Source organism: Budorcas taxicolor, chromosome 15 (genome assembly GCF_023091745.1).
Source record: "Budorcas taxicolor isolate Tak-1 chromosome 15, Takin1.1, whole genome shotgun sequence".
Classification (NCBI taxonomy): domain Eukaryota; kingdom Metazoa; phylum Chordata; class Mammalia; order Artiodactyla; family Bovidae; genus Budorcas; species Budorcas taxicolor.
Genome location: NC_068924.1, coordinates 70,171,335 through 70,196,587, shown reverse-complemented (window position 1 = coordinate 70,196,587; position 25,253 = coordinate 70,171,335).

The window sequence follows — 25,253 nt, the reverse complement described above, 5'->3', positions numbered from 1 at the left end:
TCCCATAATACCTCCAAATCATAGTGATCTGCCCCCTGCACAAACACATCAGTGAGTATAACTACAAATAACATTAGAATTTTAGATCAGAAAGTAACTCCTCAAAGCTCTTCTGACACCACATTTTTAGGAAGAGGAAAACCAAGGCTGAGAGAGGATGAATGCCCAGCCTATAGCCACTCATTCATTAGTAATTAATTGAGCTCTGTCTCTGGTTCAGCAGTTTCTTCTCTGTGTCTCTGTGCTCATTCTTGAAGCACCCAGAGCTGACCCTGACTGTTAGAAGATTTGTCCCTATAGTGGGCTGACATTTATCTCTCTGAAGCCTTCTTGGTCCATTGGTCCCTAGAAATTTAAAGACATAAAGAATGAGGTTCATCTCTCTTTAGGAAGAACACTCTGATTAACTTTGCCCAGAGTTTCTGGTAAGTCTTCCCCAGGATAAGAATTTTCCAAATTCCTACAATGTGGATCTTACTTTATCATCCTTCCTGTTGTTATCAGTTTTGGGGGTGTATTCTAGTTGGTTTTACTGACTAGTAGCTAGAAGTGTACCTGACTGTTGTACTCTCATCAGCTTAGAATTTGTCTCACTCCTTTTCATGAATAGTGAAATATCTGTGTGAGCTGATTCATAAAGTCTTGGAAGGAATCTTGGTATGCTGGAGGTAGTTTGGTAAACAGTATTTGGAGAGCTATCTCTTAAAAAATGCCAAACCGTGAAATACCAGCTGCTGGAGGCACATCAGAAATCCTTTCCCAGCAACTTCAGACTCTAGGGAAGTCATTTAAACCCTCTGGGCCTGTGTTTGAACATGTGTAAAATAAGCCATATGACTTAAGTGATCACTAAGGAGTCAGCAAGCTTGTTGTACTGGAAAGAACAAGAGGACTCTGACTCTGAGGACTCCATCCATCTATGTCTTAGCTCTGTTATTCAGTAACTGTGTGAATCTGGGCCCATGATTTATATAGCTGGCCTCAGTTTCTTTGGGTTGACATGTACACACTGCTATATTTAAAATAGATAACTAGCAAGGACCTACTGTATAGCACAGGGAATTTGGCTCAATATCCTGTAATAATCTAAATGAGAAAATAATTTGAAAAAGAATATAGAAACTAAAAATGAATAAATAAAAATAAAATGGATATGTGCCTAGGGCGAGATGATGAGAAGAAAGTAAATGGAATTTTATGGTGCTTAAGATTATATTAAACAGAAAATATCTCTTTTCAATACTGTTATTCCACAGTCCATATCTGTGACTCAAATATGGTATTTTGAAAGTCAGAGCCTCCACCTTGATTAGAATAACTAAGGTCCTGGTTTTACAAAAAGGCATTTTTTCCCCACAGGTATTCTGCTCTTCCCTGGTTTAATTAGTCCTTGATTAGAATGGATGGAATTATATATTATGTAGCATTTAAGCAAGCTTGGAAAGAGATTTCCTTGAGTTGCTGTCATTAAAAAGCCAGCAACTAAGACTTCTCAACGTATTCTCTTCAAGTAATGAGCTGTTTCTATCTAACTTTATCCAAATCACAGGCACTCATCCCATTAGTTTTTGGTTTTGAAGAGCAGGTTGGGATTCCAAAGTCCACTGTGTGCAATGATTGATTTTTCTGAAAGCTTTATCTAGGTATTGTCAATCCAGTAAGCAGCAAGCAGACAATGGTAGATATCTTTCCTCAGTTGAACATCAAGATGACCTTGCTTGTTGCAGACTCAGTCGTCTCAAAGACAGTGGTTTTTTATTTTTTAACAACCCAAAGCAACCTCCTCCCAACCATCTCAAATTAGCTGCAGCACAGAATGGTCCATGAATTATTTACTGAAAAGCTCATGCTCCCCGCTTATCTTTTTCTTCAGCTATGACTTGTCATGCTCCTTCTGCAAGAAGTCAGAGGATGAGCAGTTTTCAAAATTTTGTGTAATAATGTCCTCCAGGGATGGGTGGTTTTGTGTGTTTTTTTTTTTTTCTTTACCCCCCTTAGGAAATTGAACCGACAGCTTGCTGCTGCTGCTGCTAAGTCGCTTCAGTTGTGTCTGACTCTGTGTGACCCCATAAATGGCAGCCCACCAGGCTCCCCCGTCCCTGGGATTCTCCAGGCAAGAACACTGGAGTGGGTTGCCATTTCCTTCTCCAATGTATGCATGCATGCTAAGTCACTTCAGTCATGTCCAACTCTGTGCAATCCCATGGACAGCAGCCCACCAGGCTCCTCTGTCCACGGGATTCTCCAGGCAAGAATACAGACAGCTTAAACTTGGCCAAATATTGTCTCATTGACTTGTAGTTGCAAGATCTTCAATTGGCAGAGGTTTGATGGCCTGTGAACAATGTGAATTGTTTTATTTGGGGAGTCAAAAATGAAAACTGAAGAAAAAAAAAGAAAGAAACCTCGGATGGAAATTAAGGTATGGTGTGCATTCCAAAGCATTGTGCTCAGCGTCTTAGTCCTGTCTGACTCTTCGGGACCCCATGGATTATAGCCGGCCAGGCTCCTCAGTCCATGGGGTTTTTCAGGCAAGAATACTGGAGTGGGTTGCCATTTCCTGCTCTAGGGGAAATTTCTGACTCAGGGATGGAACCTGCATCTCCTGTGTCGGCTGCATTGCAGGCACGTTCTTGAGCCATCTCTTCAGTAATCACAATCAATTAAAAATGAGAACTTTTATTAATTCCAGGGCAGCCTATACCCCTGGCACCATGCTAGGAGCTCGATGTGGTACATGTTACTTGTCCGATCTTCACAACCCTGACATCCCAACCAAGCACTTTTCATTTCTATTTTAAAGATAATGGAATTCTATCAGGGAGGTTATGCACTATTTCAACAGAGCCTGGTATTTTACAATATACTTTAAACAAGTGATCAACTGCAATTCTTTTGCATAGTCTATAATACAGGCTGAAATGGCCTCATTTTACAAATGAGCAAACAAACTGAAAGAAGTTTGGCCTTGGATAGCGAGACTGTGTCTAGGCATCTCTGATGCAGTTGTTTAAATGATCACTTCATGAGAAAATGTTATTCATAACAAATTGTTCTGAGTCACTTACTCATCTTGTTCTATTGACTTTCCAAGCAACATAAAGTGCAGATATAATTATCTCCATTTTACAGATAACAACATTAAGTCTTAGGGAGGTTAAATAGTTTGCTCAAGGTTATCTCACTAATTAGTGGTAGAATCAGGATTCCAATTCAGGTGAGCTGAACTATAATGCCTATAATCATTCTCTAAAAATACTTTGTACCGCAGTGTAGGTCATGGTACACTTCTTGGCTTGACCTGTGACTTAATCCTCTTGAAGTTGATGATGCTATCATTTTAGTGGAATTCCTTTTTCTCATTCCCCTGACCTATAGAAGGGGGTAACAGTAATGTCTACTGCCTAGCGCCATTGTGAGGATGTAATGAATTAGTGTGCCTAAGTCACTTAACAGAGCCTGGCAGGTAAGACGACAGGATGAATGTTGGCTATCATTTTTGCTGTTGCTCTTGTCGTTGGTTCTACTTCTCTCTTAAGGCAACACAGGCTATGACCAGAGTCTCAATATCTCAAACCCTTTCTTGACTCTGCTTTTGGTAGACGTGTCCTCTTGTATCAACACTCATGACCTTCCTGTGAACAAATGCTGGGACCATGAGCCACACTCTTTGACTTTCCTTCATGGTACTGCTCAGCTGCTCAAAGCATAGGACTTCTCAAAGTGGCCTCATTATCCACTGCCCCTCTTCCCACAGCTCCTTCTGGAGTGTCCAGTCATCACAGTGACACTGACAAGCATTGACAAGCTTGTGGGCTTTGCCCTGGGAGTCTCTGTAGCCAGACGAGCCCCACCATTAATAATCATTGGGTGAGCGCTGTCTGTGGGCTCTTGTCTGCCAGTTACAAGTCAGACAGGCCCTTGCCTCACAGTCAGCCATTCCCTGGAGTCTGCAAACTGACACCACAGAACAGAATACCTCTCTCCCGCCTGGCCTAATCAAGCCAAAGGCCCTAACTATCAAATTAGGATTCTTCAGGCCTTCAGCGGTAGAACTTATTTTTCCCTGCTCACTCCAGGGCCTTAACCTGCCTGTCACATTCATCTGCATATGATATTTTCACTTAAGTGTCAGGAAGCTTTTTCAGGGAGAGCTGAGTCAAACTGAAGGGAAAGAGGACGAGTGTTTGGGGTCGTAATAGGTGGATTCTCATTTTCCCAGGGAGGAAGCCAGCTTTGCTCTTAAAACCACAGAGAATCCTGTCTAAATGGGTAAGCTTGATGCCATTTAGAACTTGATGTGTGACGACCTAAGTAAACATGAAGTGTCAAGTTATGTAGGTGTAGATAGAAAATCTAATACCTTCACTTGAGACAGTTGGAAAACTTTTGGTGACATTTTAATCCATGACAAGGAGAAAGTTTAGCATAGACCAACCCAAGGTATAATCTCATTTCTACCACTCCTAACATGGTAACCTGGGGTCAGATATTTTAGCCCTCTAAGCTTCTGTAAAATGTGGATAACTCTTATTATCTTCAAAGATTGTTTTGAGAATGAAAAATGATGGTGATTTCAAAGAAGTTAGACTATGCTCTCCTCACAAGACTGGCTCAAATATTCTGCCTGATCCCTTCCTTCATCTCACCTCACTTCACCCCTTTTTTTCCTGTCTTATTCTTTCTGATTTTACTGTTGATGTGTTTTAGAAAGCCTATCACCATCTGAAATAATCTTCTTTTACTTATGTGATTAAGCTTGTTTGTGTTTTTCCTCCTCTTGGGCACTTCTTTTTATTCTGAGTGTTCAGAGCAGCACTGGGTACTGAGAAGCAATGCCTAAAACAGCTCAATGACTGTGTAAATGTCTTGTGGCTGTTGTAACAAATGACCACAACCTGATGGCTTACAATCCCACAGATGTATTCTGTTAAGAGTTCTGTAGGCCAGACAACCAACTTTAGTATCACTGAATCAGAATCAAGGTATAGGCAGAGTTATGCTTAAATCTGAGCTTTTAAAGTCAATTTTATTCTTTGTCTTTTTGTTTAAAGTCTTTATTTAGTTTGTTACAACTTTGCCTCTGTTTTGTGTGTGTGTGTGTGTGTGTGTGTGTTTTGCCTGCTAGTGACGTGGGAGCTTAAGGCCCCAAACAGGGATCAAACTTGCACCATTTGCATTGGAAAATGAAGTCTTAACCACTAGACCACCAGGGAAGTCCCTGTTCTTTGTCTCTTTGAACTTCTTGTGGCTGCCACCCTCCTTGTCTGGTTGCCGCATCATACCAGTCCCAGCCTCCATGGCCACATTGCTTTCTGCTCTTTGCTTTGTATCAAATCTCCCTCTTGTCCTTGCTGTTGTTCAGTTGCTAAGCTGTGTCCAATTCTTTATGACCCCATGGACTGTAGCACACCAGACTTCTCCTCTGTGATCTCCCAGATTTTGCTCAAATCCATCTCCACTGAGTCTGTGGTGCTATCCAATCATCTCATCCTCTGCCACCCTCTTTTACTTTTGCTTTCAATTTTCCCCAGCATCAAGGTCTTTTCCAGTAACTCGGTTCTTCACATCAGGTGACCAAAGTATTGGAGCTTTAGTTTCAGCAAGAACTCTTCCAATGAATATTCAGAGTTGATTCCCTTTAGGATTGACTGGCTTGATCTCCTTGCAGTCCAAGGGACTCTCAAGAGTCTTCTCCAACACCACAATTTGAAAGCATCAATTCTTTGGTTCTCAGCCTTCTTTATGGTCCAACTCTCACATCCACACATGGTTATTGAAAAACAATAGCTTTTGACTATGCAGACTTTTGCTGGCAAAGTAACGTCTCTGCTTTTTAATATGCTGTCTAGGTTTGTCATAGCAATAATCTTTTAATTTCATGGGTGCAGTCACCATCTGTAGTGATTTTGGAGCCCAAGAAAATAAAATCTGTCACTGCTTCCATTTTTCCCCCTTCTATTTGCCATGAAGTGATGGGACAGGATGCCATAATTTTATAAGGATATATATGATTGCATTTAGGGCCCACCTGAGACTCTAGCATTACCTCCCCACCTCATAGTCAGTTCTGCAAAGTCCTTTTTTAGCCAAATAAAGTACTGGTTCCAGAGATTAGGATGTAACTACCTTTTCAGAGAGGTGCATATTCCGTTTACCACAATGACTCTAAGTTTCCATTAATTTTTAGCAGCCTGTCCTTTCATCCTCTCAACCATTACCTTCTAATTTTCCTGCTATTTATTTGTATTTATCATCTGTTTTTTCCCCACTCTCCTTTTTCTCTTCCCTTTGTTCTTCATTTCCTCTTTTTTGCTTCCTATCTTCTTCCCCTCCCCCGCTTTTCCCTACAGGAACCACTGAAATTTAAATAATCAACTTCAGGCCCTATTTGCTCTCAATACTTTCCAACATGCTGTGTAAAATAAAAAAAACACGTGATATATTAAATACAAAACCCTCACCAAAATTTGGGGGTGTTATGTGAACCTTCTTTTATTTCTTTTGATATCAGGGCTATGATTACCATTTACTTTCTGTCATTAACAGGTCTCCCCTCAATAATGCTCAGTGAATCCATAATTAATTAGCGAGGACAATCTGTGTTTTGGTGAAGAGGGCCAAAATAATTATAACACTAATCTAAGATGCCAATTGCTAGGTAATTATTCAGCTACCATCTGATAATTAACCTGTATTACCTGTATGATCAACTGAATAACATTTCAATTAGAACCTGATGGAGGTTACCTAATGTCCTTGAAAGCTAAAGCAAAATACAAAAACTCACCTAGTCCAAAGCATCTTTCCTAATATTTAATTGATCAATCATGTTGGATTTGATTTATAGGACTCCAGGTCGTTGGGATGGCAGGTGTCTCAGCTGGATTCAATTAATTTAGCACTATTTTAACCTTGGGTAAACACACACAGAATCAGAATGAAATCAGATCAGCATTATAAGAAATATGGCAAACTCTGAACTATCTTTTACCTTCAGAATACTGAAGCATTTTCCTCTTATAGAATGGTGGCAAGGAACTTCTACATTGAAATCTGATTGGTCCCAGTACAAATGTTGACCACAAGTTTGCCTGTCTTCCAGCCAGAATTATCAGGAAGAAAATGACATCATTTGATGACATATAATTAATTTTGGAAAAGTCTCTGAAAGGTAGCTTAACGTCACTCAACAAGACTAAGATGAACTGGATTTGTCTGCCTGTACATGGGGCTTAAAATAAAAGTGCTAATCAAGCATCTTTTAGGTTAGCACTTCCTTCTCCTGTTTGTTTTTGTCTCAGGGAAATAGAGTTGGGGAAAAAAAAAAAAAACCTGAGGAACTCTTCTTTCCCGATGAAATGCCATGGGTCCTGAAGCTCTCTCTTGTTAATCTAGTGGACTTAGTCCCATTATAAGGGACTTGGGAACAGTGGGCAGTGAGAATGGGTAGCACGAAAAGTCAACTTTAACCCAAAGCAGTTTCATTGGACAGAGAAGAAGAGGATGCTTCTGGTTGGCTGGTACCGAACTCCAAGAAGGATGAGGCAGCCGTCTTTGACCTAGTTCCTGACTATTGCCTTTGATCAAAGGGACAAGAGGGAATGCATTATGAAGGTCACAGAGGTTCTAAGCAAAATGTGAACTAAAGGCCATTATCAGGCAATTCAGGCCAATGTTCCTCTTGACTAATACAAATGTAAGCTATTTTATTTTTATCTCTGACCACACGCTTCAAATGCTATCTAGCACAGCAAGCACAAAATGATAGTACCTAGAATGGTAAGCAGAAAAACAAATGACATTAATGACACAACTTATAAGACAATCACTAAATGTAGCTGGATTCCAGACACAGAATTCTACACCAAGAAAGGTGATTTTGTGCATTTTTCACAGACACTTTGAGCCTCAGTTTCCCAAGTGTGGATTCTAGAGCTGAACTCAAATTCAAATTCCCAGCTCTGCCTCATACCAACTGTGTGACCGCAGATAAATTGTTCAACCTTGTGGATTCCTCATTTATGAAATGTAGATAATGAGGAGAACTATCTTACCAGTTACCACGAGGAGTAAATCAGTTAGCATGTAAAATGTTAATACCTGTGATCCAGTTAGGAAAGAGTTTCAATAAAATGCTAAATAAATGTTAGCTGTTATTGCCATTCTTTTTCTTCTTGTTTTCTCATCTCTTCAAGAGGGAAAAATTCCTACCTCCCTAAAATGTGACATACCTGGAATATTGATCAGAATATCTATGACAGAGTCAGGACTTCATTCATGAAATACACGATAGTTACTGACAAACGGATACACTATCCCCCTCCTTATATGCATTTTCTCCTGACTCTGCCATCAAAGAAGTCAGTTCTTAGAGAAAGTATAAATCATTCTATAGCCTGAAGTATATATACTGCTTTTCCAGTTCTCTCCTCCTTTCCTGAAAGTTTTTCCATGCAAGCTTTTCAGAAAAGTCAGTGGAAGCTGGGAATTGGAGTCACCTCAAAATGCTTCTCTGGTAGCTCAGATGGTAAAGAATCTGCCTGTAATGCGGGAGACCCAGGTTCAATTCCTGTGTCAGGAAGATCCCATGGAGAAGGGAATGGCTACTCACTCCAGAATTCCATGGACAGAGGAACCTGATGGGCTATAGTCCATAGGATCACAAACCGAGTGACTAACATTTTCAAAATGCCTGAAGTCCTAAGACTATCTGTTATGACATATATATCTACACTTTCAGTTGTGGTTATAGAGAGGAAGAATTTGAACAAAGACTTCCAGCTCCTCCTCCCAGTACCTATAACTCAAAGTCTACAGGACGACTCCCATTTGCCCCTCAAAGAGTTGCTGATGAACTGGAAAAGTAGATTAGAGTGCAAAGCAAGAAGAGGTGATCTATCTCTCCCTGTTTGCAATAATCTGAAAAGCATGCTGGCTTCTCCAGCCCTTAGGATTAGTTCTAAAAGAGACACCAAATAGTTGTGGAGATCAGGAAGATATTCCAACTAATTTCACCTGGAAAAATCAGAAAATACATGTTATTTGAACTAGTGTTAAATAAATCCAAGTTTAGAAAACTGGGAGGAAATAAATGTTTAATAATGAGAACATTCTATTCATCAAAGCATGGAGAGTACAATGATGCCTTTATTCCATCTTGTTCTTGGAGAACTCACAGTTATTATATTTTTAAATGAAGTGTGAAGAAAGGACAGACAGGTGTTCCAAGAAGGACACAGACAGACATTGCAGGAAGGAAGTTCCACTAGATCACACATGTGTCATTGGATTATGCAAACATCATTAGATTATATGGGTGCCTTGGGAAACAATTTTACCCAGCCACACTCTCAAGGAGTGTATACAGTCTAACACTGAACACAGACAAAGAAGTTAAATAATTGTGAGTAATGATTGTTTAAAAAAAAAACAACAACAAGAGAACCAAACCTAGCCTACAAATCAGGCAAATCCTTTCTGAAATAATCCATTAAACAGAGGCTTGAATAGAGAGAGAAGTTAAAAAACCCTGGTCTCCTGTTGATCAACTTGGATGACATTTCTATATACTTAGTTGTAACTTAGGCATTATGTATGTGCATATGAGTGTCATGTGGGTGCATATACACCTACATTTTTTTAATTTAAGAAGCAAATTCCACTTGATAAATCTAATTTTGGAAGGGAAAAGTCTAAAAGTGCAGCATCCATGGAGAGCTAAAATCTAAAAATGGACCTGACTGATGTGCTGATTATAAATTGCTAGAATAAGAAGTCTCTAAAGTTTCTTCCAACACTAAAAATTTACAATTCCTTATTTAGTACATAAAAAGCAAAAACCATTTATATGCAATTTACATGTCATTTGATAGGAAATATCTCTATTCTTCTTGCTCAATTATTTCTTGAAATCTGCTCTCCATTACACATACAAATTCCTGTTCAGTTTTAGGGAATAACCAACAATTATAGATTTAAACTAATGGTGACAATATAGCAGAATAAATACTCTAGAGTCAGACCGCATGGGTTTGAATCCAGGCTTAGACAGACACACTATTACATAGTCGCTAAGCTTCAATTTCCTCATCTGTATAAAGGACCAAACATATGTTGTTGCTGTTTAGTCGTTAAATCATATACAACTCTTTTGCAACCCCATGGACTATAGCCCGCCAGACTCCTCCATGAGATTTCCCAGGCAAGAATACTGGAGAAGTTTCCCATGTCTTTCTCCTGGGGATCTTCCGGGCCCAGGGATCGAACCAAGTCTCCTACGTTAGCAGGCAGATTCCTTACTGCTGAGCCACCAGGGAAGCCTGGACCAAACATATGTCGAAGAGTAAAAGAATCTGTGTAGAGCTCTTAATCAATTGCCTGACACACAGCAATTATTATTCAATTCCCATACCAGCTCTGAGCTACATATATTTCTTTCCTTTACAGATGAAGAAATTGAAAGTCCTAAGTTATTGAAGTTCAGAGATTTTTCCAAGGTCACAGATGCAAAGAGGGATGCAAAACTTGGTCTTTTGAGCCCAAGTCCTTAGAAAAATAGCTCTGCCTATCCTGGAGTTCTGATGGCGCCTGGTAAATGGAGCATACAGGAGCATCCCTCGAGTGATTCTTACTGCATGCTCCTGACTCTGTAGTGCTTTACTGAATGGATGGAAAGAAGAAGAAATCTGCTTTTGTATCTTGAAAAATGAAAAACCTCAGAATTTTTAGCCACTACCTCTTGATACAATTGTGTCCCTTAATCTACTGTGTTAGTCGCTCATTTGTGTCCGACTCTTTTGCAGCCCCAGGGACTGTAGGCCGCCAAGCTCCTCTGTCCATAGAATTCTCCAGGCAAGAATACTGGAGTGGGTTGCCATTTCCTACTCTAAGGTGTGTCCAAATAATTTGTTACTGATAACTGAGTATTAAAACTTGTGAATAGCATGCATTTTTTCTAAAACTTTTTATTTTGTATAGGGGTAGAACCAGTTAACAATGTTGTGAGAGTTTCAGGTGAGCAGCAAAGGGATTCAGCCACACATATACATATAACCATTCATTTTTTATTTTATTTCACTTTCTTTTTAGAAAAGCAGACCTTTAGCTACTTGTTTCCATGATGTAAGAGAAACTTAGGACTACAAACACAGTTATAACCATGCATTTTTTAAAAGAAGCAGTTTCAAGGTCATCCACATAACTGTTCTCTCTCTCATTTGCATTCAGATATATTTTCTTGAGTGGCTGGGAAAGGGGTAATGTTAGAGGTAATTTGGCAAATTGCAAATGCATGCCATGTAGACAGATGTCAGCTGTCAGGTGTGTCTGATAAAGAAAAAAATTAAATGCAGCTGCTTTCAAAGATGAAAAGAGTGGAGCCAACCTCTTTGTTCAACCTACCACCCAGGCAGTACTTTTCAGTACTTTGGTTTGTTCTTTGGGATTAGTGCCCACCTCTCCGTCTTTGCTGGGTTAATGTGAACCCTCGGAAAAGCCATGGCCTGGGGCTGCTTACTCTGATCAAGCTGCTGCTACAGTCTCCCCAAAGGATGTCCTTGTCAAAGCTCATGAAGATGGGCACTCCCAGAGGACTCATAAGCTTGGCACCCCTTGGCTCTCTGCAAGCCTGACCTGTGATGGCTGAAGCCTCTGGAAAAAGAGTCAGAAGAGAAAGGGAGGAAAACACAGTGTTACACAATGCGCACCAGCTCAACTCCTTGAAATCCTGCTCACAGGTTTCTAGAACGAGATTGAAGTGACAAGGAGGAGGCTGCTCTGACATGTATCCAGGAGGTGCCTTGATGGTGACTGACAACTTGTTATGCAGAGGCTTAATTGAACCCGATGGCCTCAGAACTGAAAGCCAAGTGCTCCAAGTCAAAGGGAAGGGAAGTGGCCATCGGGCTTACTTTCTTCATTCCTCCAATAGTGGCCGACAAATTGCCATTTTACGGGGCACCTCCTGCCAACCAGTTTCCTAGGTTTTACAATTCTTATAATTAATTCCTGTTCCTGGAGCCCCTGGCATTTACTTTCTAAGGTTCTCTGCAGGAGGCAGATGATGTTAATAAGGCAATAAACAGGGGCGTTGACTGTAGATGCATTAGGAGACTCTGCACAGAATAACCCAGATCCACAAGGCATTCTGGCTTCCTGAACCTGAACCTTCCTGCAGAGGGAGCTCTTGGAAATTGGAGGCCTGCAGGCATATACAGGCAGAATCCTTTTCTCTCCAACAATATCTACGCAGCATTTACTGAATAATTGCTAGAATTGCATCAGGTGTTTTAAATAAATGATCTTTCCTCTTCATCACACAGTTGAAACCTGATCATTCTCATTCACATTTTAAAGATGAAGAAACTCAGGCATAGATACCCAAGGATATTTACCTAAGGATAGTGAACCTATATCTGTTTGAGTTCCCAAGATGTGCAAATATTTTTTTTTAATAGAAAACTGACAACATTTATGAAGTATATGTTTTGGACTGAGGATTCTGAGAAAAAAGTCTTATTGGGGACTAAGAAATCCATTGATTATGTCAATAATAATAACTATAAGCATGATGGTGAGGATGAGATAATGCCTGCAGCATAATATTTTGATGTGGACCATTTTAAAAGTCTTTATTGAGTTTGTTGCAATATTACTTCTGTTGTTTACATTCTATTGTTTTGGCTGCAAGACATGTGGGATCTTTGCTCCCTGGTCAGGGATCAAACCTGTGCCACCTGAATTGGGAGGCTATATCTTAACCCCTGGGCGACGAAGGGAGTACTAGTCACATAATATTTTGAATTGGCAACTCATGTTTGCTTGTTTCACGCTTCCTGAATTTCTCTTGTCTTAACCTGTATTCCAGCAGAGATTAGCTCTTATACATTTTCCTCAGTCAAAGGAGGCTGCAGTGCTAAAAGCAGAAATCTTGCACTTTTTATTTTAAAAAACAAGAATCAGAAGAGGGAGAGGATTTAAGATACAGATAAAATGCTTTAGATGGAGTTGGGAAGAAAGAAATTATACCCACTGACACAAGGAAGGGAGAGAAGAGAGAAAGCAGTCACTGGTTGGGGATGGTGTGATGATGGAGGCCGTGGGGGCGAGGGGGTGGCACTGAGACCCCCAGAGAGAAAGTGGCCACTTGGGAAGCTTAGGTGGTGGGAAAATAGGCAGCCTTGAGAAGAGTTCCATACACTCAAGAGCAACATAGACATAGACATAGACAGAGAGTAGACGAAACAGTCATCTAAAGGGAAGCGTGCATGTCTCAGTGACAGATGAGTCACCAATGGCCTGTGACCTGATGGGAGACCTCCCAGACCTGTTCCCAACTGCTTGATAGCAATTAAGGTTTGAAGCCATGCCACAGTCCTGGAGGAGGGTCGTAAACCGTCAACCTCAACTCAGCCAAAGAAAATAAAATTCTATTGCCTTATGCTGCTGCTGCTGCTAAGTCACTTCAGTCATGTCCGACTCTGCACGACCCCATAGACAGCAGCCCATCAGGCTCCCCCGTCCCTGGGATTCTCCAGGCAAGAATACTGGGTTGCCATTTCCTTCTCCAATGCATGAGAGTGAAAAGTGAAAGTGAAGTCGCTCAGTCGTGTCCGACTCTTAGTGACCACGTGCACTGCAGCCCACCAGGCTCCTCCATCCACGGGATTTTCCAGGCAAGAGTACTGGAGTGGGGTGCCATTGCCTTCTCTGCTATTGTCTTATACTTTTAGATAAAAAGCAGAAAAACGGAATTTTGTATCTCTTGTACATCAGAGTGTATAGACTAAAAGTCATACTTGCTTAAAAATAGTAATAATCACAAATTAAGATTATGGATCCCTTATAAACGCAGAGCTGTCACTGCACCCTTTATTAAGTACTTTAAACTTTCACTCATGTAATTCCTGCAGGTCTACAGAATGGATGATCTTATCAATCCCATCTTATGCAGGAGGAATCTAAGTAACTTGCCTAAGGTTATGCTAATGCCAGGTCTGATGTGACAACATTTACCACTTACCCTGACTTAGTGATTTTCTTTCTAGGCTAATCCTTTGAAGACAGGGCCGTGCCATCTCCACCGTACCATCACAGTTGTCCTGACTGTATCTGCTAAATATATGAGAAGTTGTTTTTCAGAACCTGAAGATAGAGGTAAGTGTCCTAAAAAAATACAAGTGGCCTGCTAGAGAGGGCAGAGGCATGATTAAACTCTAGAGAAGTCAACTGTAGATTTAATGAAGATAAAAGAGTGATTTGCATTCACGTCTTGCTCAATTTGCAGCCTAATCATTGAATAAAAGGAATGAAGATTCTATACATATGATATAGCTAGGGTAAATATAATCATCTTCAGTCAGTAAACAATTTCCTTTCTGTCTCTCCCTCTCTCGCCTTTTCCTCCCATCTTTATGACAGGAGTACACTTCCCTGTTGTATCCATCAACCAATTGATCTTGGGCTTGGCTATGGAATGTTCTTTGGCCAATGGAACTTGAGCAGACATGCCACAAGCTTGTGGAGTAGCGTGTATAATTTTGGGGCTCCAGTCATCCTTTATGAGAAGCAATCCACCCCCTATCCTCCATAGGGTGGTCACTACTCCTTGAGCCTAGGCTCAGAATGATCAAAAGCAGAACAAACCTATTTCTATCCCTAAACCATGCCTGAATTAAACCCTTACTCTAAAAACAGTGCCAACAGCAAGACACATAGGCATGTGAGCAAGAAATGAGTACTTATTCTTTGATATTACTGAGGTTTTGTGGTTCTTTGTCATAGTAAAACCTAGTTGATAACAATAATTGATATAGAAGATTGTTCAGTTGACCATCTCTTAACTTTTAATTTATCTCTCAGGAATTAAACTTTGGTGAAATGAATCAAGATTAATGTCCTTCAGTATAATGAAAACTATGGCTTTTCCAGTAGTCACGTACAGATGTAAGAGTGGGACCATAAAGAAGACTCAGTGCTGAAGAACTGATGCTTTTGAACTGTGTTGCTGGAGAAGACTCTTAAGAGTCCCTTGGACTGCACGGAGATCCAACTAATCCAACCAGTCCATCCTAAAGGCAATCAGCCCTGAATATTCATTGGAAGGACTGATGCTGAAGCTGAAACTCCAATGCTTTGGCCACCTGATGTGAAGAGCTGACTCATTTGAAAAGATCCTGATGCTGGGAAAAATTGAGGGCATGAGGAGAAAGGGGTGGCTGAGGACAAGATAGTTGGTTGGATGGCAACATGATGCAACGGACATGAGTTTGAGCAAACTCTGGGAGATAGTGAAGGACAGAAAAGCCTGGTGTGCTGCAGTCCATGGGGTCGCAAAGAGTCAGACAGAACTTAGTGACATAAGAATAACAACAATGCTGTTATAACTACTTATTTCTGTGGTTTGAGATACCTCATGAACTAGAGGATAAATAATTTGAGTTAAGAGCCTGAGACTGTCTGGAAATCTGTATCTTCCTAAGTCCCATAGGAACAAAGCAAAGATATGTGCACTAAACAGTAATTGCCAGCGTCAATTTCATCTAGTGTGTGGGCATTCAGAATAGAAAAAAGTTAAAGAGAACTGCTAGTTCAAATATTTTTGGGGGAAAGTTTACAGCATTAATTTTTTCATCCAAAAAGTGAAAAATGTATGTCTACCTTATGGGAGGGTTCTTAATTTACTCATTTCACAAACATATTATAGACATCAATGTTTATTGATTCACTAGGCAGTTGAAGAATGGTACAACAGTGGAAATTAAAAAAAAAAAAAAAAGAATTCAGTCACTCAGTCATGTCCGACTCTTTGCAACCCCATGGACTGCAGCATGCCAGGCTTCCCTGTCTATCATGAATTCCTGAAGTCTGCTCAAATTCATGTCCATCTTATTGGTGATGCCATCCAACCATCTCATCCTCTGTCATCCCCTTCTCCTCCTGCCTTCAATCTTTCCCAGCATCAGGGTCTTTTCAAATGAATCAGCTGTTCACATCAGGTGGCCAAAGTACTGGAGTTTCAGCTTCAACATCAGTCCTTCCAATGAATATTCAGGACTGATTTCCTTTAGGTTGGATCTCCTTGCAGTCCAAGGGACTCTCAAGAGTCTTCTCCAGCACCACAGTTCAAAAGCATCAATTCTTTGGCACTCAGCTTTCTTTGTGGTCCAACTCTCACATCCATACATGACTTATGGAAAAACTATAGCTTTGACTAGATGGACCTTTGTTGACAAAGTAATGTCTCTTCTTTTTAATATGCTGTCTAGATTGGTCATAGCTTTTCTTCCAAGGAGCAAGTGTCTTTCAATTTCATGGCTGAAGTCACCGTCTGCAGTGATTTTGGAGCCCAAGAGAATAGTCTCTCACTGTTTCCACTGTTTCCCCATCTACTTGCCTTGAAGTGATGGGATCAGATGCCATGGTCTTAGTTTCTGAATGTTGAGTTTTAAGCCAACTTTTTCATTCTCTTCTTTCACTTTCACCAAGAGGCTCATTAGTTCTTCGTTTTCTGCCATAAGGGTGGTGTCATCTGCATATCTGAGGTTATTGATATTTCTCCCAGCAATCTTGATTCCAGCTTGTTCTTTATCCAGCCTGGTATTTCACATGATATACTCTGCATATAAGTTAAATAAACAGGGTGACAATATATAGCCTTGACATAGTCCTTTCCCGATTTGGAACCCGTCTGTTCCATGTTCAGTTCTAACTGTTGCTTCTTGACCTGCATACAGATTTCTCAGGAGGCAGGTAATGTGGTCTGCTATTCACATCTCTTGATTTTCCAGTTTGTTGTGATCCACACAAAAGCTTTGGCACAGACAATAAAGCAGAAACAGATGTTTTGCTGGAACTCTTTTGCTTTTTCAATGATCCAATGGATGCTGACAATTTGATCTTTGGTTCCCCTGCCTTTTCTAAATCCAGCTTGAACATCTGGAAGTTCACAGTTCACACATTGTAGAAGCCTGACTTGGAGAATTTTGGGCATTACTTTGCTAGCATGTGAGATGAGTGCAATTGTGCAGTCATTTGAGCATTCTTTGGCATTGCTTTTCTTTGGGATTGGAATGAAAACTGACCTTTTCTAGTCCTGTGGCCACTGCTGAATTTTCCAAATTTGCTGGCATATTGAGTGCAGCACCTTAACAGCATCATCTTTTACTATTTGAAATAGCTCAACTGGAATTCCATCACGTCCACTAGCTTTGTTTGTAGTGATGCTTCCTAAGGCTCACTTCACTTCTCATTCGAAGATGTCTGGCTCTAGGTGAGTTATCACACCATTGTGTTTATCTGTGTCATTAAGATCTTTTTTGTATAGTTCTTCTGTGTATTCTTGCCACCTCTTCTTAATATCTTTTGCTTAATATCTTAGGTCTATACCATTTCTGTCCTTTATTGTGCCCATCTTTGCTTGAAATGTTCCCTTGGTATCACTAATTTTCTTGAAGAGATCTCAAGTCTTTCCCATTCTATTGTTTTCCTCTATTTCTTTGCACTGATCACTGAGGAAGGCATCCTCATCACTCCATGCTATTCTTTGGAACTTTGCATTCAAATGGATATATTTTTCCTTTACTCCTTTGCCTATCATTTCTCTTCTTTTCTCAGCTATTTGTAAGGCCTCTTCAGCCAACCATTTTGCCTTTTTGCATTCTTTTTCTCAGGGATGGTCTTGATCACTGCCTCCTGTACAATGTCATGAAGCTCTGTCCATAGTTCTTCAGGCACTCTGTCTATCAGATCTAATCCATTGAATCTCTTTGTCACTTGAACTGTATAATCATAAGGGATTTGATTTAAGTCCTATCTGAATGGTCTTGTGCTTTTCCTTATATTCTTCAATTTAAGTCTGAATTTTGCAGTAAGGAGATCATGATCTAAGCCACAGTCAGTTCCTGGTCACAATTTTGCTGACTGTATAGAGCTTCTCCATCTTTGGCTGCAAAGAATATAATCAATCTGATTTCGGTATTGACCATTGGTGATGTCCATGTGTAGAGTCTTCTCTTGTGTTGTTGGAGGAGGGTGTCTGCTATGACCAGTATATTCTCTTGGCAAAACTCTGTTAGCCTTTGCCCTGCTTCATTTTGTACTCCAAGGCCAAATTTGCCTGTTACTCCAGGTATCTCTTGAATTCTTACTTTTGCATTCCAGTCCCCTATAATGAAAAGAACATCTTTTGAGGGAGTTAGTTCTAGAAGGTCTTTTGGGTCTTCATAGAACCATTCAATATCAGCTTCTTCAGCATTCCTGGTTGGGGCATAGACTTGGATTACTGTGATATTGAATGATTTACCTTGGAAATGAACAGAGATCATTCTGTCATTTTTGAGATTGCATCCAAGTACTGCATTTTGGACTCTTTTGTTAACTATGACGGCTACTCCATTTCTTCTATGGGATTCCTGCCCGCAGTAGTAGATATAATGGTCATCTGAGTTAAATTCACCCATCCTAGTGCATCTTAGTTCAGTGATTCCTAGAATGTCGATGTTCACTCTTATCATCTCCTGTTTGACCACTTACAATTTGCCTTGATTCATGGACCTGACATTCCAAGTTCCTATGCAATATTGCTCTTTACAGCATCAAACCCTGCTTCTATCACCAGCCCCACTCACAACTGGTGTTGTTTTTGCTTTGGCTTCATCTCTTCATTCTTTCTGGAGTTATTTCTCCACTGATCTCCAGTAGCATATTGGGCACCTACCAACCTGGGGAGTTCATCTTTCAGTGTCCTATCATTTTGCTTTTTCATACTGTTCATGGGGTTCTCAAGGCAAGAATACTGAAGTGGCTTGCCATTCCCTTCTCCAGTGGGCCGCGTTTGGTCAGAAGTCTCCAGCATGACCTGTCTGTCTTGGGTGTCCCTACACACATGGCTCATTGTTTCATTGAATTAGGCAAGGCTGTGGTCCACATGATCAGTTTGATTAGTTGAAATCTAGGCATGCCATTGCTCTTTTTCAATGCCCTCTGTTGCACAATTTATCAGATCCCAGGGAGCTCAGTATCATCTATATTCCATGTGGCTGCTGGGGGCCTCTGCTGGGAGCCCCTGCTGGGAGCCCTGTAGGTTCCATTAAACATAAATGGCAACAAAATTTTAGAGACATGGTTGACATCACCCTGCTCCTCTGTGCTCCCCTCTTATACTGGTTCCTCAGCTCAGAATGAAAAAGCAGTCTTGATGATTTTACGCAGATGTCCTCTTCCACAAAACCTGTCATCTTTCTTGGTTCGTGAGCTCTTGCAGAAACATTAGGAAAGACAAATCGTGTAGTTAAGATTATGTAGTTTAGTATTAACTAACCAACAGTGTAAAAACCTGATCACGTCTTATTCTTACTGGAAATACACCATGCACAAGAGAGATATGAAAGTAATCCGAACCTCCAGAAAACTTGGGCCTATGAGTCTCTTATCCTGCTGATCACACTGTTGTGACTATCACCACCACTTGTTGAGTATGAATATATTAAAAAAATATTAAAAATTCAGCACTAGGCTAAAGTCTTTTAATATTTTATATCATTTTTGAAGCTTGTGATTATACATTTATTTAATTATTGGGAATATTTAGCTTTACAAATATTGTCCCTAGACAACATGCTCTATGAGATGAGCAATTTTCTCTTTCTCTCTTTTTTTTTCAATAAGCTTCTGATCCTTTTCCCTCAGAGGGCAGAAAGAATGAAAACCACAATCATAGAAAACTAAGTGTGTAAAACATTTAGCATGATTCCTGACATATAGTCTCTGCTCAACAAAATGCCACTTATTTTTACTAGTAGCCTATATTCATCCTTATAAAATAGCCTGTGTGTGAATACAATCAAGTTGCAAACCCTCTGCACCTCACTTACCAAAACTGTCTTTCATATAAATACACACTCTTCACTCCTTGGATTTTGAATGAACGTTGTCTCAAAAAAAAAAAAGAAAAAAAGTATTTACATTCTCTATGAGAAAACACGCTTGCACCCACTTGCTCCCAAGTGTACATGCTCACACACAGAGCACTGAGGTCAAAGAGAAGATTTCTAAACCTTAACTCATCTACACCAGGGGATGACCCCGTCTTAGCTTTAAACATCTGTAGAGCAGATACTGGGCACTGTCAACATTTGCAGCCACTCAAGAGGTTAGATGAAGTTTCCATTTATTAGGTCTTATTCTCAACTGTGTGTGTGTGTGTGTGTGTGTGTGTGTGTGTGTGTGTGTGTGTGTGTGCGTAAATGGTAAATGAAGACTCTTTCTTGAAATGAAATAAAGTGCTCCTGTATCTCACATAGAAAGTGATGGCCACATTTTTCTCTGCCCTAATGATGGTTTAATCACTTTTCCAGTACAAAGTGGCACTGGACACACAGAACAAAGAGTAAAAGGTATCTTTGCCAGATAACATTGTGCAGCAGCAAGGAGACAGCCTTTCCTCTTCTCTCCCTCCTCCAGCCCCCTCTCTCTCCCTCCCCCTCCTCCTTCCCCCTTTTCCACCCCCTTCTTTCCCTTACTTTCCTTTCCTTCGAACTTCCTTTAGAAGGGATTTAGACTGGCTCTCCTCAGGATTTCCAACCCCCCCACCACATTATTTCCACCTGCTTTTGAAAACTATTCCCCGTTTCTCCTCATGAATTCATCCCTCTCGCCTCACTGGCCTACTAGTATCTTGTGCCTTTGTTTTGTTGCTAATGGTCCCTCTTCGTATATTACTCCTCTCCCCGACCCCATCACTGCCTGGATAGACCTTATGCATTTTTGAAGTGAGTTAGAACTGCCCAAATAATCACTCAGCAATTATAAATCTGGATATACAGGAATAGGATAAGTGGGATATTTTCTCTTTTCCAGAATATGTACCTGAATGAAAGCACTGTGAACTCCACACTCATGAATAAAGTACTTAATAAATGTTCAACGGTTGTATACAAATGCTTGGTGTTGTTCAGTCGCCCAGTGGTGTCTGACTCTTTGAGTCCCCAGGTGTCTCTGTCCCTCATCATCTCCCAAAGTTTGCCCAAGTTCATGTCCATTGTATCAAATATGATACAATACAGATGGTAGGAGCCTCCAGTTTGTTCCTAAACTTTGGAGCTCCCCATTCTGGCACTGTTCTTAAATAATGGAGCAGTCAGCTGAGTTGAGAAGAAATACCTACCAAAATCACCCTCCAAACTGCATTAGACCCACCACCTCAACAGCCTCTCTCCTAATATTGTCGTCCTCAGGGTGATTCCATTTGCCGTATACCATATCCATTTTTGTGTCTTCTCTGTGCCTATTACAGTATATCTTAACACCTGTAAATAATTCAGAATTTTTTATTGAATGAATAGAAAAATAAATGTCTCAAAAAAGTATAGATTTCACCCTCTTCTAGAATGTATCAAGCACATAATAATTGCTCTTATCAAAACCCTTTGGTTACAACAAACGCATTCAAGTTCACGCAACAAATTCAAGGAGACACCAAGATCTCATGGGAGTGAGTTAGGACTGGGACTCAGACACTGAAGCTGAGGGTTTAAGAATGTGACTGTATCTTATTTTCTCTAGGATGATGTGATTGCTCTCTGTTGCTTCTCTAAGGAGATCCCTTTCTTCTGCTCACCATTTTTCCACTTAATATTATTTAGTCCCTGGTCCTTTGGTTTACTGAAACACTGCCTGTAGTGGCTAGCATTCAACCAGAGAAATAGAACCAGTAGGAAATACATGTTAAGAAAGATATTGTGAGGAAGTGGCTCACATGGTTGTGGGGCAAGTCAGTGGTCTGCAAAGCAGGCCATCAGAAAAGAGAGGAAGAAATTCTTGGGACCAGGCTGAGACTGCAATCTACTGGAAGAATTTCTTCTTCCTCAGGGAAGCCTCGTTTGCTCTTGAGAGCTTTCAACTGATCAAATCAGTCCCACTTTAGGATAATCTCCCCTCTCTAAAGTCAACTAAATTTGGACTTTAATCACATCTATTAAAATATTTTTGTAGTAACAACTGGATTACTGTTTGACTGAGTAAATGGGCTGGTAGCCCATCCAAAGAAACACACAAAAAAGCCTGGTGGCTCAGACAGTAAAGAATCCACCTGCAATGCAGGAGATCCAGGTTCAATCCCTGGGTCAGGAAGATCTGCTAGAGAAGGAAATGGCAACTCACTCCAGTTATTCTTGCCCGGAAAATTACACGGACAGAGGAGCCTGGAGGAATAGAAATCCATGGGGTCACAAAGAGTTGGACATGACTGAGTGACTAACACACACACTCTTTTAGTTAAAATAATAAAAAGAAAGGATTGTATTAGCTTCTAGCAATCAAAGATGTCATCCCTGGTGAGGTAAAAGACACCAGGATAACAGAGTATGGGGATCTGCTCCCTCTAGAAGCTGTCATGGAAAGAGTCTCTAGAAGAAGCGAAGGTATGGCTAGTTCGCATTGAAATCCCTCCTGTAGAACCCCTCTTCCCTCAGCTACTTCCTTAATACCTTGGCAGTCAGGATACAGACTGTGAGAGGCAAAGCAAACTCACAGTTCCTTACTATTACAGGGAGCATTCTTTTCTTTAAAAAATCCATAATATAATTAGTATTTTTATTTATTTTTAAATCTTTTCTTTAACTTTGTATTGGAGTAGAGCTGATTAACAATGTTGTGATAGTTTCAGGTGAACAGCAAAAGGGTTCAGTCATACATATACATGTAGATAATTAGTATTTTTAAATTTTAGATTACTGTTGGGAGAAGGCAATGGCACCCCACTCCAGTACTCTTGCCTGGCAAATCCCGTGGACGGAGGAGCCTGGTAGGCTGCAGTCCATGGGGTTGCTAGGAGTCAGATCCGACTGAACGACTTCACTTTCACTTTTCACTTTCATGCATTGGAGAAGGAAATGCCAATCCGCTCCAGTGTTCTTGCCTGGAGAATCCCAGGGACGGGGGAGCCTGGTGGGCTGCCATCGATGGGGTCGCTCAGAGTCGGACACGACTGAAGCGACTTAGCAGCAGCAGCAGCAGGAGATTACTGTTGATGGAGCACCAACCATCCCAAGTGTTTGGGGTTAAACCTAATTTGTTATTTCTCCCAATTCAGTTTAGTTCATCATTTCCTCTGTTGGTTGCACCTGGGCTCATTCACATGCTTGCCTTCAGAAAGAGGATCGGTTGGTCCGGGAGGTTCGAGATGGCTTCACGCACGCGTCTCAGAGCCGCTGGCTGGCTGGCTGCTTCGGCACTTTGATTCTTCTCTACAGCGCCTCTCAACTTGCTGGAGGTAAGAATATGATTCTTTTTGTGATGGCCGAAGGGCATCAAGGTAGAAGTTGCAAAACTTGATGAAGCCTAGGTTTCAAAGTTCACACAGTGTCTCTTCTACGACCACTGGTTATTCAAAGCAGGTTCCAAAGGCTATGAAGCTTCAGGAAGTTGGGAAGCAGGTTTCACCTGTTAACTAGAGGAGCTATATACAATCTATGACCAAATTTCATTTACCATAGTACTGTAAGACTATTTCATCGAATTTTGCAGTAAGTTTTGAGTCACAGAGGTGGTGTTTATGAATTTATAATAAGGTATAGATTTATAGGTAGAGGGTTACTAATTTAATAAAACATAAAAATTAATATAAAAGCCCATTGTGATGGATTATGTGTGTTACAAAGTTCATTTTCCTATAACCTTTGTTTCATGCCTTATTTTACCAGAAAAGGAAATAAAATAGGGACAAAATAGTTGGTCAAATCAACTTGGAGGTAAAAACCAAAATTATTCAGTGAATATATTATAGGTTTGATTGAGCGTCACTGAGCCGGTTAATGAGTAGAATACAAGTGTATAAACATAATCACTTCCCACATAGACTTTCTAGTCTCTAAGGGAAATAATACACAAATATATTAAACGACAGACTTCCGTTTTTAGGTTCATAGTGCCTGGGCATGCTACTAATAGCAGAGTGGCCAGAGGATTAGTCACTAGAATCAGCACCCTTATCAAATCAGAGACAAGATTCAAAGTGTAAAATGGAATCAACAAATTTGAGCAGGATTATATAAGAAGCAGCTGCTGAGGTTTAAACCAAGTGCGGTAAGAACTGGGAAAGTTGATTCACAGGTTCATCACATACAGCTAGAAAGCAAATGAAGAAGATCCTTTGGGGTAAAATTCAGATGTTTTGATTATTATTTTTCTTTTTTGATACTTTAGTTTTTTAACTGAAGGATAATTGCTTAACAGAATTTTGTGGTTTTCTAGCAAACATCAAGGATCAGCCATAGGTACACCCATGTCCTTCCATGCCGAACCTCCCTCCTATGTCCCTCCACATGCCACCCTTCTAGATGGTCACAGAGCCCCTGTTTGACTTCCCTGAATCATATGTTTGTTTAGCAAATTCTCAGTGGCTCTTTTACGTATGGCATTGTCAGTTTCCCTGTTACCCTCTCCATACATCTCACACTCTCCCTCCTTGCCTCCCCCCGTGTCCATCAGTCTGTTCTCCATGTTTGTTTCCCCATTGCTGCCCTGGAAATAAAGTCATCAGCACCATCTTTCTAGATTCCACATGTATGTCTCAGTATACGATATTTTGTTTCTCTTTCTGACGTACTTCACTCTGTATACAAGGCTCTAGGTTCATCCACCTCATTAGAACTGATTCAAATGCATTTCTTTTTATGGCTGAGTAGTATTCCATTATATATATGTGTGTACCACAGCTTTATCCATTCATCTGTCGACGGACATCTAGGTTGCCTCCACATTCTGGATATTGTAAATAGTGCTGTGATGAATATTGGGGTACATGTGTCTTTTTCAATTTCAGTTTCCTCAGGGTTTATGCCTAGTAGTGGGATTACAGGGTCATATGATGGTTTCATTCCTGCTTTTTTAAGGGATCTCCATACTGTCCTCCATAGTGGCTGTATCATTTTACATTCCCACCAGCAATGCAAGAAAGTTCCCTTTTCTCCACACCCTCTCCAGCATTTATTGTTTGTAGAATTTTTGATGATGGCCGTTCTGACTGGTGTGAGGTGGTATCTCACTGTAGTTTTGATTTGCATTTCTCTAATGATGAGTGATGTTGAGCATCTTTCCACATGTTGGTTAGCCATCTGTATGTTTGTATGTCTTCTTTGGACAAATGTCTGTTTAGGTCTTTTCCCCACTTTTTGATTGGGCTGTTTCTTTCTCTGGTATTGAATTGTATGAGCTGCTTGCATATTTTGGAAATTATTTTCTTTGTCAACTGT